At 38.1% G+C, this 13,362-nt stretch overlaps 1 non-coding gene across 1 annotated transcript; it reads right to left on the reverse strand.

The window, feature by feature from the left end:
- Positions 1 to 8,518: 8,518 nt before the first annotated feature.
- LOC128294710 (small nucleolar RNA R71) lies at positions 8,519 to 8,625 on the reverse strand. Its single transcript, XR_008285017.1, has one exon. It is a non-coding gene; the product is annotated as a small nucleolar RNA R71 (small nucleolar RNA).
- Positions 8,626 to 13,362: the final 4,737 nt, after the last annotated feature.

Raw genomic sequence — 13,362 nt, forward strand, 5'->3', positions numbered from 1 at the left:
TCATCCATGGGTAAATTTTTAAATATAAACCCTAGCTCAAAAATAACTTAGTAAAAGTTGTTTATCACACTCCAAACGGTATATTTGTAGAAATAGGTAAACTTAGCTACGAGGATCTCAAAAATGTAAAGAACATTAAAAACGAGGCTAAAACGGACTCACAATCGAGCTTGGTAGCTTGAAAAACCCTAGCTATGTCTTCCTCATGTGAAATTCAGCCAAGGGGTTGAATATGGACAAAATTTGGCTTTTAATTTTATTTTTAATTCATTTTAATAACTAAATTACCAAAATACCCTTAAAGAAAAACTTCAAAAATATCCTAACCATGTCCATTTTTGCCTACAAACTTAACCAATGGTGTAATTACCATATAAGGACCTCCAATTTAAAAGTTCATAACAATTGGACACCTGTAGCATGTAGAACTCAACTTTTGCACTTTTTACAATTTAGTCCTTTTGACTAAATTGAGTGCCTCAACGTCAAAATTTTCGAATGAAATTTTTACAAAATAATTCTGTAAAAATGTAGACCATAAAAATATAATCAAAACAAGTTTTTAATGTCAAATTTATGGTCCCAAAACCACTGTTCCGACTAGACCCAAAATCGGCCTGTTACACTCACCGTAGCTATACTATTAATTGATAGGTGCACATTCCTTAGTCAGATTTTTAGTTGGTTTACAACTGCATCAAATTTTTTGTGCTATTGCTAGGGACTAAAATATTAGGAAAATTGGGGAGATGACACTGACTAACTATTGGTGGCAAGTTATGAGAATGAAACCAATTAAAGCAGCCGATTTTTTAATATTGATGTAGTTTCTGTGTTAGTAAATCAGGTTGAAGCTCTTAGTAAGAAAATAGATGGTTTCAATTTTTCTAAGCTGGTGAATTTAGGAGTGCAATGTGATGTGATGGATAACAATTCTAAACCTCAAAATAACCCCTGTAAAAATTACTATAATCCAGGATAAAAGAACCATCAAAATTTCTCTTGGGATGGTCAAGGTAATCAAAGGTCACAACCCCTACTGGGTTTTCAGCAACCTTATTAGCAAGAAAAGAAACCAAACGTTGAGGAGATGTTAGCTAAATTTATTTCAGTGTCTGAAACTCAATTTTAAAACATTGGGACAACTCTGAAAAATAAGCAAGCATCGATTCAAGGACTTGAAAATTAGATTGGATAGCTTGCTAAACTAGTTTTGGAAAGATAGCAAGGTAGTTTACCTAGTAACAATGAAACTAACCCAAAGGAGCAAGTCCACACAATTACTGTTCGAAGCATGAGAGGGTTAGTCAAGCCTGAAAAGAAGGTAAATCTAGAAGTTGTTAAGAAAAATGATGGGGTTGAGGAAAGCAAGAAAGAGTATAAGCTAGTAGTTAGAGAATACAAACAACGAATTCTATATCTGACACATTTGAAGCTAGACCGCATAGAAGAACAATATGGTAAATTTCTTGAGCTTTTTAAAAAATTACATATTAACTTTCCTTTTGTTGAAACTCTTTAGAGTTTGTATTAATTTTGTTTTGGGATTCTTTTGTGAATTGTGTGATTTATACTTTAAGACACGAGAGAGTCAAGCATGATGTTGGTTTTCAAAAATTATTATTTTTGGTTGTCTCGTTGAATTGAAATATTATCGTGAAATTTTAAATTTACAAGTTTGACATCCAAACCATAATTTTTTGTAAGCTTTTAAGCCTATAGAGAATTTATTTATTTCATGGTCATTTTAATTTTGGTTGTGAATATGTCGACTTGATTTGTTGTTCTAGAACTTGCTTCAGTTTTACATGTTGAGACCACATTATTGATTTGATATACTGAGTAGAGACACTTAGGATTTAACCCACCTATCCTTTAAGCAGCTTACTTGTTGTATTATCCCTTAATGAACCCTGTTGATCCTAACACACTTTTTTTTCTAATAACCCGTTAATATTAACCCGTAACCCATATCTATGTTGTAAATTATCCCTTTTGTTGACTCGTTTTTCATTGAGATTTGATTTGGTTAGTTGCCTAACTATGCTTAATTATTTGAATTGCTAAATTTTATTTTGTTCTAAATAAATCAAAAGAAAAAAAAATGAAAAACAAAAAGAAAAAGGAATAATTAAGCTTGAATCGTTAATTTCATATCTATTGAAAAGCTCATTCCCTCTATTTATTTCTTGTTGATGTGAATTCTTTTAATCGAACAACTTATTTTTTTTCTAGCTTGATAACTTATCATAGTTCCTCATGGATCCCATAAAAATATAAACTTAATGAATAAAGTAAACATAAGAAATAGATCAAGAGTAAAAGTAAAGAGAAATCTTTATTTGTATTCCAACGATTGAAGTACAGAAATCCTTAAATAGTTTGTTGAATCCACAAGTTAGATTCTTCGCAGAACAAAAATCAACTGAAAAGAAATCCCAAGTATAAAAGAAACTAAAAACTAAGAACTAAACTGAAAAGAAAATTCTAAGTTACAGAAAATATGTGTTTAAAGTGTTTGATCATGCCTATTTATAATATTAGGGTTGGTCGTCATCCCTAGCCCTAGTTTTATTGACATATTTATATTAAATTTCATTGTAGGGACCAAAATGCCTTCAGCTTGTATTACTTCACGTATAGGGTCAGTGTAGCGACATCTATTGCCTATGTGGCGACAATGAAGGCGATTTGCTTAGCTCAGGTTCAACTTCAGGAGCGTGTCGCAACATCCTCTGTCATGACACCAAAGGGAGACTTGGTATTTTGAGTTCCTGTTCACTATGTTGCGACGTCAAACTGCCGTGTTCGAACATAACAACCGGTCTCGTGTTCTCATGCCTCCGAATAGTGTCCTACATAATAACTAAGCATGTTAGACTTCCTTTAGGCCTACATCGACCCCTAAGGTCATATAAACAACACAAATCATAGTTTTTATTAATTGAAAACTAAAATAGAAAAATGAAATAAGACACAATAAAATTACTTATATTCAAGCTCCTTAAGTATGAAATTAGTTTAATCTGCTATAGCGAATTGTGGCAGACCAAGCGTATATCGTGACTCCTAGGTTTGTGCAAGTGTACACAGTCGTTATCAGGTAATAAGTAAGTATCGAGTTATCGTCTCCACATGCATTTTATTTGTGCTAAGTCACCTAATTTGTAAAATTATATTAACAATTTGGTAAATAAAAACACAATATAGTTGAGAAGTGATGATTAAAATATATTAAACTAAATGCAATGGTCCCTAATGCATATTATCCTAAGTACGCAAACTATATGAATGAGATAGATTTTAGCAAAATTAAACACAATTTGCAACAATTATAATATAAATAAACTAGGACAATTACTTTAATTAAACTCAACTTATTATCAACATGCTTAATAACATTAGGAAAAACATTCCATTGCAACTCGATCTTTCATGAGTTTGGAAACCACATTAGGTGCTTTCGGAATCCTTTACTTAGTAAATACACATTTTACTATTCCTTATTTACTAAGGGTTTTGATAAACACCAAATTATACATATTTTTACCCAAAATACCTAGCATATTTATGGATGTTTATTACTAGATTTATGGATTTTGGTGCTCTTAATCTGGTTATTTCATGTTTTGTACTCAGGAGAGCACCAAGAGTCAAAAGGATCCAAAAACAAGCCAAAAAGGGACAAAATGGACCAAATCGAGAAGATGACAAGGCCTAAGCCTTGCCACACGAGCAGCTCACACGCCCGTGTCTTTTGAGGGTGTCGACCAAAGCTTTCACGATTCATACGGCCTGGCCATTGACCCACACGGCCGTGTGCAATTTAATGGATCGAACACGGCCTGGCAATCACGTCACACGGTCGTGGTACACGGGCGTGTCCCTTTTTCAAAGAGTTGTATTTTACACGGAAAAGGATACTTAAGGAGGAAGAAAGCCAATCCAAAGCCTATATAAACACCATAAGTATGACTTAGAAAGGGGCCGCTCCCCTCCAGAACTTTTCTGGAGAACAAAACACCACACCGGGAATTACTTGAAGAAAGCCAGATGATCCATCCCAAAAGTCAAAGCTACTCCAAGATTGAAGATCTCTCTCAGAATTCCTTTAGGGGTTTTAGAGTTTTCTTTATGTTTTATTATTTTCATACTTTTGAGATGTACTTTTATTTTATTATGAAATAAACCCCTTAGATACCTAAGGGGGTTGAAACCTATGATGGATCTTGTTATTATTATCTGAACTGTATGATAAATACTTGATTTGTTCTTAATTATGTGTTCTTAATGCTTGAGTTAATATTCTGGGTATTAATTCATGATTTGATATGCTTATGCAGAGGAGAAAAACTCCCTGTCTAAGAGTAGATTTGGCATAATTAAGCGGAGTTGATCGAACGCCTAGAAATAAGGTTACGAGATTTTGCTGGATTAGGGTGAAACCTAATGTAACATCCTGATTTTCGGGTTTTTCACGATTCTTGATATTTTAAGTAAATTTCTAAAATTTTGTAGGTGATGATGGAATTCATAATTTGGGTGTGTAAATGGGCTTATGGAAGGCCCATGAGTTGGCCAAAACCCAGTGGAATTTTTAAATTTTGGACTTAGGAGTTAGGGGTTCTGGTTAGGTGCCCTTATATTAAGTTGTGGGTAAAGTGTATCACAAAAAGATCCTCTGGCAAAGTGGCTAAGTGACGCCACTAGGGAGCTTTAAAGGTGGCGTGTAAGTGTTGGGGGAAGACCTGGGATCGATTCCCTGTGTTGGCAAATGGGAGTATTTATTTTTGTGCAGGAAGGGTAAGTGTTGGAACCTGAGTGGATTCTGTAAGAGGAGAGAGTTGGATCAAGTCAAATGCATAAATTAAGGAGGGATAAGGGAGAGATTTTAGGGATGTGATATGGAGATAGAGTCGGTAGAATAAGGGAGTTTGGAGAGGGATTTTCAGAGGGGTATTAGGTTAGTAATTTCGGCATTAGGGTCTTAGTTGTGCCGATTTTGTTCTTTGGTGTGTAGCTTTTCTCTCTTTCTTTTCCAGCTGAATCTACCTCCCTTCTACTCAATTTTCTTCCTTTTCTTTCTTTCAAATCAGCCCACTATTTCCTTTCATTCACCATTGTTTTCCTTATCTCTATTTTTGCCGAAGTCTTGTAAAAAGTCGAATCGGTGAAGATAGGGGTGCCGATTCTTTGTGACCAGCAACCTTTTCTTCCTTCTCAATAGTTGGCGTTCGATTCCCTTACCTTTTAGGCATCCAGATTCAAGAGGAGAAAGACTGTGGTAAGTGTTCAAACTCTAAACAATTCCTAGTGTAGCTTTGGTCAAAAGCTGAAACTCCAAGTTTGGGGAGACGGCCGAATATGGGCATAGACTCTATGGGGTCTTCTTTTAATATTTTGGTTTATTTATTGAAGGAGCAGCAAGGTGTAGTGTCGATTTGGAGTAGCTTGGATCACGGAGTAGCTAGGCCTAGTCATCAATCGCGACAAAGGTAAGGTGCCTAAGGCCATTATGGATGGTGGCGAATGTGTAAGTGTTAATATTGGAAAGTTCTTAATTTGGTTCAATTATTGCGAGCTGATCTATTTAACAATTGATTATAGGAGAAATCGTGTAGGAGATCTCATCAAGGAATATCGCAAATCAGGTGTGTAACGAACTCTTTCATAGCTTAAAGCGATAAAATGCGAAAAGTCGAAATGCCAAATTCGGCATTTCGAGGACTTGTGAGCAAGCTTAACGCTCACTAGTTAGTTAGAATCGATGAGACAGTGATCGAGAACGATGGAAACGGTAAGAATGTGATTTTTGGCGTTCTTGGTAAGTTGGGCCTCAAGGGGCCGAAGTGGGGCCCATTGGGCTTTCGGGCCCATTTGGGTAAAAATTGGTAGAAAACGGAAATCTGTTATATGGCATGATAAGATTGTTAAAACCGTTATGGAATATAGGCTAAATTGGCCTAGATGACGAAATTGGCTAAGTAGGGCCCATTAGGGGTTTTAGGCCCAATAACTCGATTTCACTAAAATGGGCCGAATCTTGTTTGCACCCATGGATTGTTAGTAATCGTTAATGAACATGAAAACCCTAATTTTTGGTAAAATTACGAGTTTACCCTTATAATATGAAAATGACCGTTTTGCCCCTAGGTAAAAATGACCATTATACCCCTAGGGTTTATGTATGATTTTAATACATGGGATTTTGATAAATATGGTATGTATGATATGCACATGAAATGTATGATATGCACATGATATGTATGATATGCACATGAGGTAATCATAAATGCATTGGGTTGGGTTTTATATGGATGGAGGAAGTGAAAAGGGCTTATGCCCCGATTATCAAAAGGGCTTATGCCCCGATTATAAAGGGCTTATGCCCCGCTTATTGAAAGGGCTTTTGCCCGATTATTAAAAGAGGCTAGGCCTCCGGTTATATGATAAAGCATGACTATCTTTGCCAATTGGAGAGTTTGGCGGGGTGGGTCGAGTTAATCCCCACATGGTGTGTTGTGAATTATGAAATATGAAAAGGGCTATGGCCCAGGACATGTTTGAGATTGGTTTGGGCTTAGACCCAATAGGCCGTTATTGTTTTGGGCTCTGAAAGGGGCTTGTTGCACACCTGAGTTTCCAAACTCACCCCTTTCCTTAACCTTGCGGTGAGCCTTGATGTGGGGACTTGGGTAGGAGGGATTCAGAGTGGCCACGGTGATCGTCTTGGGCTTTAAATAAAGTGTTGGTTTCGTTTAATTTCCTTTAACTATTATTTATTTTTGGGTTGTAATAAGGCCAATTTTAACTTTTCTTTTATTTCTTTTCGGATTATTTTAATTTTAATAACTTTAAAATTGGTTAATTATTATTCAAATGGGCTAGACTTAGGACGTGTTTTCAAAATGATACTTGTTTTCAAATTATCTCAACACCACGATTCATCGGTTAATCAAAGACGCCCACTTAAACGAATTTAAACTCGAAATGACAAAGTGTGGCTATGGTTGTGGGCATGTCTAGGATTGGATCCAATTAAAGAGCTTGGTACTTAGCGACCTTCATGGCTCACCTCCTCCGCCTCGGATACCTACACGGTGCTTAGCTTCCATACACTTTGTTAACTCAAAAAACATATGGCTTTTAAAAACTCTAAAACGAAACTCAGATTTTTAAATTCGATGTGGCACGTCAAATTTGGCCATAACGTCTGGGCCGGGTTTGGGGTGTTACACCTAATATGGGAGTCCATAGATCAATTTACTGCTTCCCTAGGGGTTTTAATTAAGAAAGAAATTTTGATTAATTCAACTGAGGGTTAGGTGTTATTAGTCTTGAAAGAGATAATAATATAGGTTAGGGAGTCTCATGGATCAAGTCAAGTGAATAAATCGTCTGCTTCAGAGTCAGATAACAAGTGAAATCTAGGTGGATTCCACCTTGGGTGTCGTCTTTATCAATTACTTTTCTTCAAGTCTTTTTCCAAATTTTCTCTTTGCTTTAGTTTAGTTAGTTAATTAGTTTAATAAACAACCCCTTTTTATTTCTAGGTTAAATAATAAAAAGATAGTTATTACTAGTACTTTTGGTTCCCTTGGATACGATATCCCGGTCTTGCCATTACTATACTATTGTTTGATAGATGCGCTTGCCTTTTCGTCGTGATAATAGTTAGTTTAGTTTTGATCTTCATTATAAATATTTATTAGTTGTTACGAATCGCACGATCAAGTTTTTGGCGCCGTTGCCGGGGAGCTAAAATATTAGGAACGCTCAATTTTTATTACTTTAGCCATTTATTTTTCTTGCAATTTAATTTAATTTAATTATTTATTTTATTATTTATTAATTTACTTTTTCTTTCTCTTGGCAGGTTTTTATAGTTTATGACTAGAAGAAACCCAACGGGATCATTACTTTTTGACGAAGAAATCGAGCGTACAGTTCGTAGAAATCAAAGAGAGATAAGGTGCAAGTTACGATACACGGAGAACGAGCAAGAAGACGATACTCAACTCCCATAAGGCACAACTTATGATACACGAAGAACGAGAAAGAAGATGATACTCAACTCCCAACCAACGAGATGGCTGAAAACCAAGGGAATCAGCTACTTCCTGCAATTGCGGCTAATCAAAATCCTACTCCACGCACTATGTATGATTATGCTAAACCTTCTCTAACAGGAACTGAATCTAGCATAGTTAGACCTACTGTAGCTGCAAATACTTTTGAATTAAAACCTAACACTATTCAGATGATACAACAGTTTGTTCAGTTTGATGGTTTGCAGGATGAAGATCCCAACGCTCACTTAGCAAATTTTCTAGAATTTTGTGATACATTCAAAATCAATGGCGTTTCTGATGATGCCATTCATCTTTGGTTATGTCCTTTTTCATTAAGGAACAAAGCTAAACAGTGGTTGAACCCATTACTACGAGGGTCAATTACTACTTGGGAGCAAATGACCGAAAAATTTTTACTAAAATACTTTCCGCAGGCTAAAATGGCTAAATTACGTAATGATATCTCTTCTTTTGTGCAGATGGATTTAGAAACACTTTACGATGCATGGGAGAGATTCAAGGACTTACTGAGAAGGTGCCCTCACCATGGGTTACCGCTTTGGCTTCAAGTACAAACATTCCACAATGGTCTGAATCCCTCGACTCAGCAAATGGTTGATGCGGCTGCTGGCGGAACCATCAACAATAAAACACTAGAAGATGCCTACGAGTTTATAGAGGAGATATCAATGAATAAATATCAGTGGCAAGTTATGAGGACAAAGCCAATGAAAACAGCCGGCGTTTATAACGTCGACTCAGTTACTATGCTGTCAAATCAAGTAGAACTTCTCAATAAAAAAATTGATGGTTTACTTGGCTTTACGCAGGTACATCCAGTAATGAGGTGTGACGAAAGTGGATGAGGTGTGTATACAGAATATCAACCCTTCAATCCCACAACCGAAGAGGAACAAGTCAACTATATGGGTAACAATAACTTTAGATCTCAAAATAACCCATACAGTAATACTTATTATGCAGGTGGGAGGAACCATCCAAATTTCTCCTGGGGTGTTCAAGGGAATCAAAAGCTACAAAATCTTCAGGGTTTTCAACAGCCACCTTATCAACAAGAGAAGAAACCAAATCTTGAAGAGATGCTCTCAAAGTTCATATCAGTGTCAGAAACCTGTTTCCAAATTACCAAGACAGCACTTAAAAATCAACAAGCATCGATCGAAGGACTCGAAACTCAGATAGGCTAGCTTTCCAAACTGATCTCCGAATGACCACAAGGTAGTTTGCCAAGTAATACCGAACCTAACCCAACAGAACAACTCAATGCAATTAATACTCAAGATGACAAAGGAGTTGTTGAACCTGAACCAGAACCGAGGCAAGAAATTGTGGTAAGCAAATGGAAAGATTAGGTAGGTCAAAATACAAACAAACCAGTGACTGTCGAATATAAACCTCGTGTGCCATGCCCTAACGCGACAAGGAAAGACCGCTCAAACGGACAATTCGATAAATTCTTTAAACTTTTGAAAAAATTACATATTAACTTACCGTTTATGGCAGTTTTGTCATAGATGCCAAATGTAATGAAATTTTTAAAAGAGATTTTAGTAAATAAGCAGAAGTTGGATGAAGCGTCGCATGTGGAGCTAAATACAGTCTGCTTAGCTATTCTACAGAATAAGCTACTCCACAAATTGAAAGATCTAGGGAGTTTTACAATTCCTTTCTTAATTGGTAGTTTAGATATACGTCGTGCATTAGCTGATTTAGGGGCTAGTATTAACATCATGCCTTACAAAATGTTTAAGCAACTAGGTCTTGGGAAACCTAAACAAACTAGGATGACCATTCAATTGGCAGATAAAACTATAAGATTCCCTAGGGCTATTATTGAAGATGTACTCGTGAAAGTAGATAAGTTAATATTTCCAGTTGATTTCGTTGTTCTAGACATAGAAGAGGATAATAACACCCCTTTGATTTTAGGGAGGCCCTTTTTAGCAACTGCTAAAACAATTATTGATGTTGGCACAGGTGAGCTTACATTTCATATGGGAGACGAAACAATCACCCTTTAAGCTCGTAATTCTGGCATCACATCAAACATTCAAGGTAATAGTCTACACCAATCTGCTAAAACTGACAATATGACTTTGCAGAAATTAAGCTTCAAAGAAGTTTATGAGCGATGTTCCAGAAATGATAGAGGACACATTCATGAAGAACGAAGGCTACGGATAGAGGAGCTAGACGAATGGCTAGAACATAAATTGAGAACACATGATAAACTGAAACTACGCCAAAACAAGCTCGAAACCTCTCCACATCAACTTAAGGTTGGCGATAAAGTCTTACTAGATGCATCAGATCCTCACATTGTCATTACCACACTGAATGAGGAAATCCCTCTTACGGTACTCAATATTTTTCCATTCAGTACGGTGGAGGTGAGTCACCCCAAGTTCGGCACTTTTAAGGTAAACAACACCCGATTAAAACCCTATTTTGATGAGATTGATAGCAGGAATGAGGAGTATAAACTCCTTGAATCACCCTGACCATTCACTAAAGAGGTAAGTCGAGCTTAGACTATAAAAAAGCGTTTCTCGGGAGGCAACCCGAGCACTAACATATTTTGGTTTCTTTATTTATTTTATTTTTTTCTAACACTTTAAATAATTAGATTTATCTTTGAATTACAAAGTTTTTCAGCACACATGGCCAGGCACATAGGCGTACCTAAGACCGTGGTCAAGTAGGGGAAGAAACACGGCCGTGCGATACAGCTGTGTAGAAGCAGGACATAATTTCCCAAAAACACGAGATACGATAAATCCCCACGGCCGTGCGACATGGCCGTGGGTGAACTTGATAGGAGAACACGAGCGTGGGAATGGAAAAACACAGGTGTGCCAGTGGCAAGGCTTGATTCTATTTCTTCGACACGGGCGTGAGACACGCCCGTGCCTATAAGCCATGGACAATAATACACGGGCATGGGAGAAGCGAGCAAAGCTAAGCACGGCCGTAAGATATGGCCGTAGGCCACACACGCCCAAAACAAACGGGCGTGGGATAGTAGCCGGGCACGACCTAAATTGAAAAATTCAAAAAACAAGGGCTCACTTTCAGAGTACACAGGCGTGGCCCTAGGCCATGTGGCTTCCCCCTATATAAGCAAACCACTGTTCATTTTCTTCTTCCTTTCAAAACCTTAGCTAAAATCTCCCTTTCCCCACTCCCTAATCCCTATTCTGGCCACCATTACTCAGATTCTCACTTCCCCAACGCTCAAACCACCCTAAAATCCACTCCCCCTGAATTAATCCTCACTTTCCCCTCCATTTTTCCTCTACACGGCTATACACCCATGCCACACGCCCGTGCTCGCCATCAACACACCCATGTGCCACCCTACAGCAGTTTTTGGTTCACTTTTTCAATTTTGTTTTTCCAATTTGTGTTGCTACATTAGTATTCTATATGCTTTACAAAGATATTGTTAATATTACCAATTTGTTCTAATTAAGTTAGGAATTTGCTTTAGTATTTTCTATATTTGGATTGTTTAAACTACTAAATAGCATATACTAGTTCTAGGATTCTTGCTTAACTGATGATGCATTTTTTATTTCAGTACATGTTTCTGTATAATCATATAAAATTTTCACCTCTTGCTTGATACCGGTAAATGTTAACACATTTGGAACTACCATATTAATGCTCATACCTTTTCAGGTACATTATGTCATCATTGGGAGACAAAAAGGTCGCGGTCCCATCCTCAAAGAGACGTAGGGGATCAGATTCTTCCTCGGTACGTGCTATAGCCGAAGTTCGACACCCATTCCTTGAATTTCCGCAAGCTTCGTAGGAGGAGCTATTTCAGAAACTACGCGCGCGACCCCTCACTACAGGTCGCTGCATTGACTGGGATGCCGTAGAGCAAGTCTAGCTAGCTGATGCCATTCGCACCCTCCTGTCCACAGACCCATGGGAACGATTCTTCGCTATTACCGAGCCCACTTATTTAGAGTTAACTTTAGAATTATGCTCTACTTTTCATTTACAGGTGGTGATGACGAACAATGACGACCCATGTACTATTCACTTCCAATTAGGTAGTCTAGTTCACGTGATGAGTGTCCTAGAGTTTGGAGTCACTCTGGGACTTTACACCGATGAGTTTATGGAGGAGGAGGACATGAATGCACTACCACGTAATATACACATTTCTCCCTCCTTGTGCTAGAAAGCTTTGGCACCACTCTCTTCCACCTACGACCCCAGCCGCTCGAAGGCCTCAGCTCTCGCCCTTCCCTACGCTATCTCCATGCCATATTGGCACACACCTTGACCGGAAGGAGAGAGAGCACCGACGTTGTCAACACCCACGACACCTACTATTTATGGTGCATGGCGAATGCACACGTGACTGACTTGCTTCATCGCTTTCGCCATTCGCCATCAGATCGAACGGCATCGAAAGGGAGTAATCTCTATCGGCCTCTACGTGACGCGCCTTGCCAAACACTTCGGCCTCCTCAACACTGTGGCCCAGTCATCAGGGCTTACACTGATAGGTCAGATGTCCCCACAGGGCATCACGACTATGTTACACATGAAGATGATTGAGCGTCCCCGTGTGACCGATCCTCCTCAATACCGTCTCACTCAAGCCATTGACGAGGAAGATCTGGAGGACATTCCTGATGATGTCCCCCCACAGCACGAGGAGCCTTCTACCACGCCACCTAGGGAGCGACCAGTTCATGCGGCTGCTTCATTGGCACACCTTTTCGACCTACTCGCTCACTTCGAGCAGTATTGCACTACATAATTCGAGATGATTCACGAGCGAGATCGACGACGTGATAGACAAATGGACGACATGCAGGCCATGATGCAGCAGCTGTGGCAGCATTTTCACATCGCCACTCCAGCGCCACCACCTGAGGGCCCCACTAACAAGGATCATTGAATCCTCTTATCTTTTTATTTTTATTTTTATTTTTATTTTTATTTTCATTTCAATTTTATTATTTCCTTTTGAAAGACATATCTATATTAGTAATTTTTACTTTCTTCATTTCTCTGGTATCTCTAACGAGTAATCCCACTACACTCTCTTCCACACCAACTCTTAATAAGCTCTTCATGATTCTACAGACTTCCAAGCAAAGCTGCTAGGAATATTTTACGAAATGAGGAAACAAATGGGAAACAATACCTCACGAGTGCCATGTTCAACGACCCAATTTCTTCATCTAGCTAAGAACAATGGCAGCTACCACTTTCCCCAAACACTCCAGCCTCAGAATCAAGC

This window comes from Gossypium arboreum, chromosome 6, assembly GCF_025698485.1.
Source record: "Gossypium arboreum isolate Shixiya-1 chromosome 6, ASM2569848v2, whole genome shotgun sequence".
Taxonomy (NCBI): domain Eukaryota; kingdom Viridiplantae; phylum Streptophyta; class Magnoliopsida; order Malvales; family Malvaceae; genus Gossypium; species Gossypium arboreum.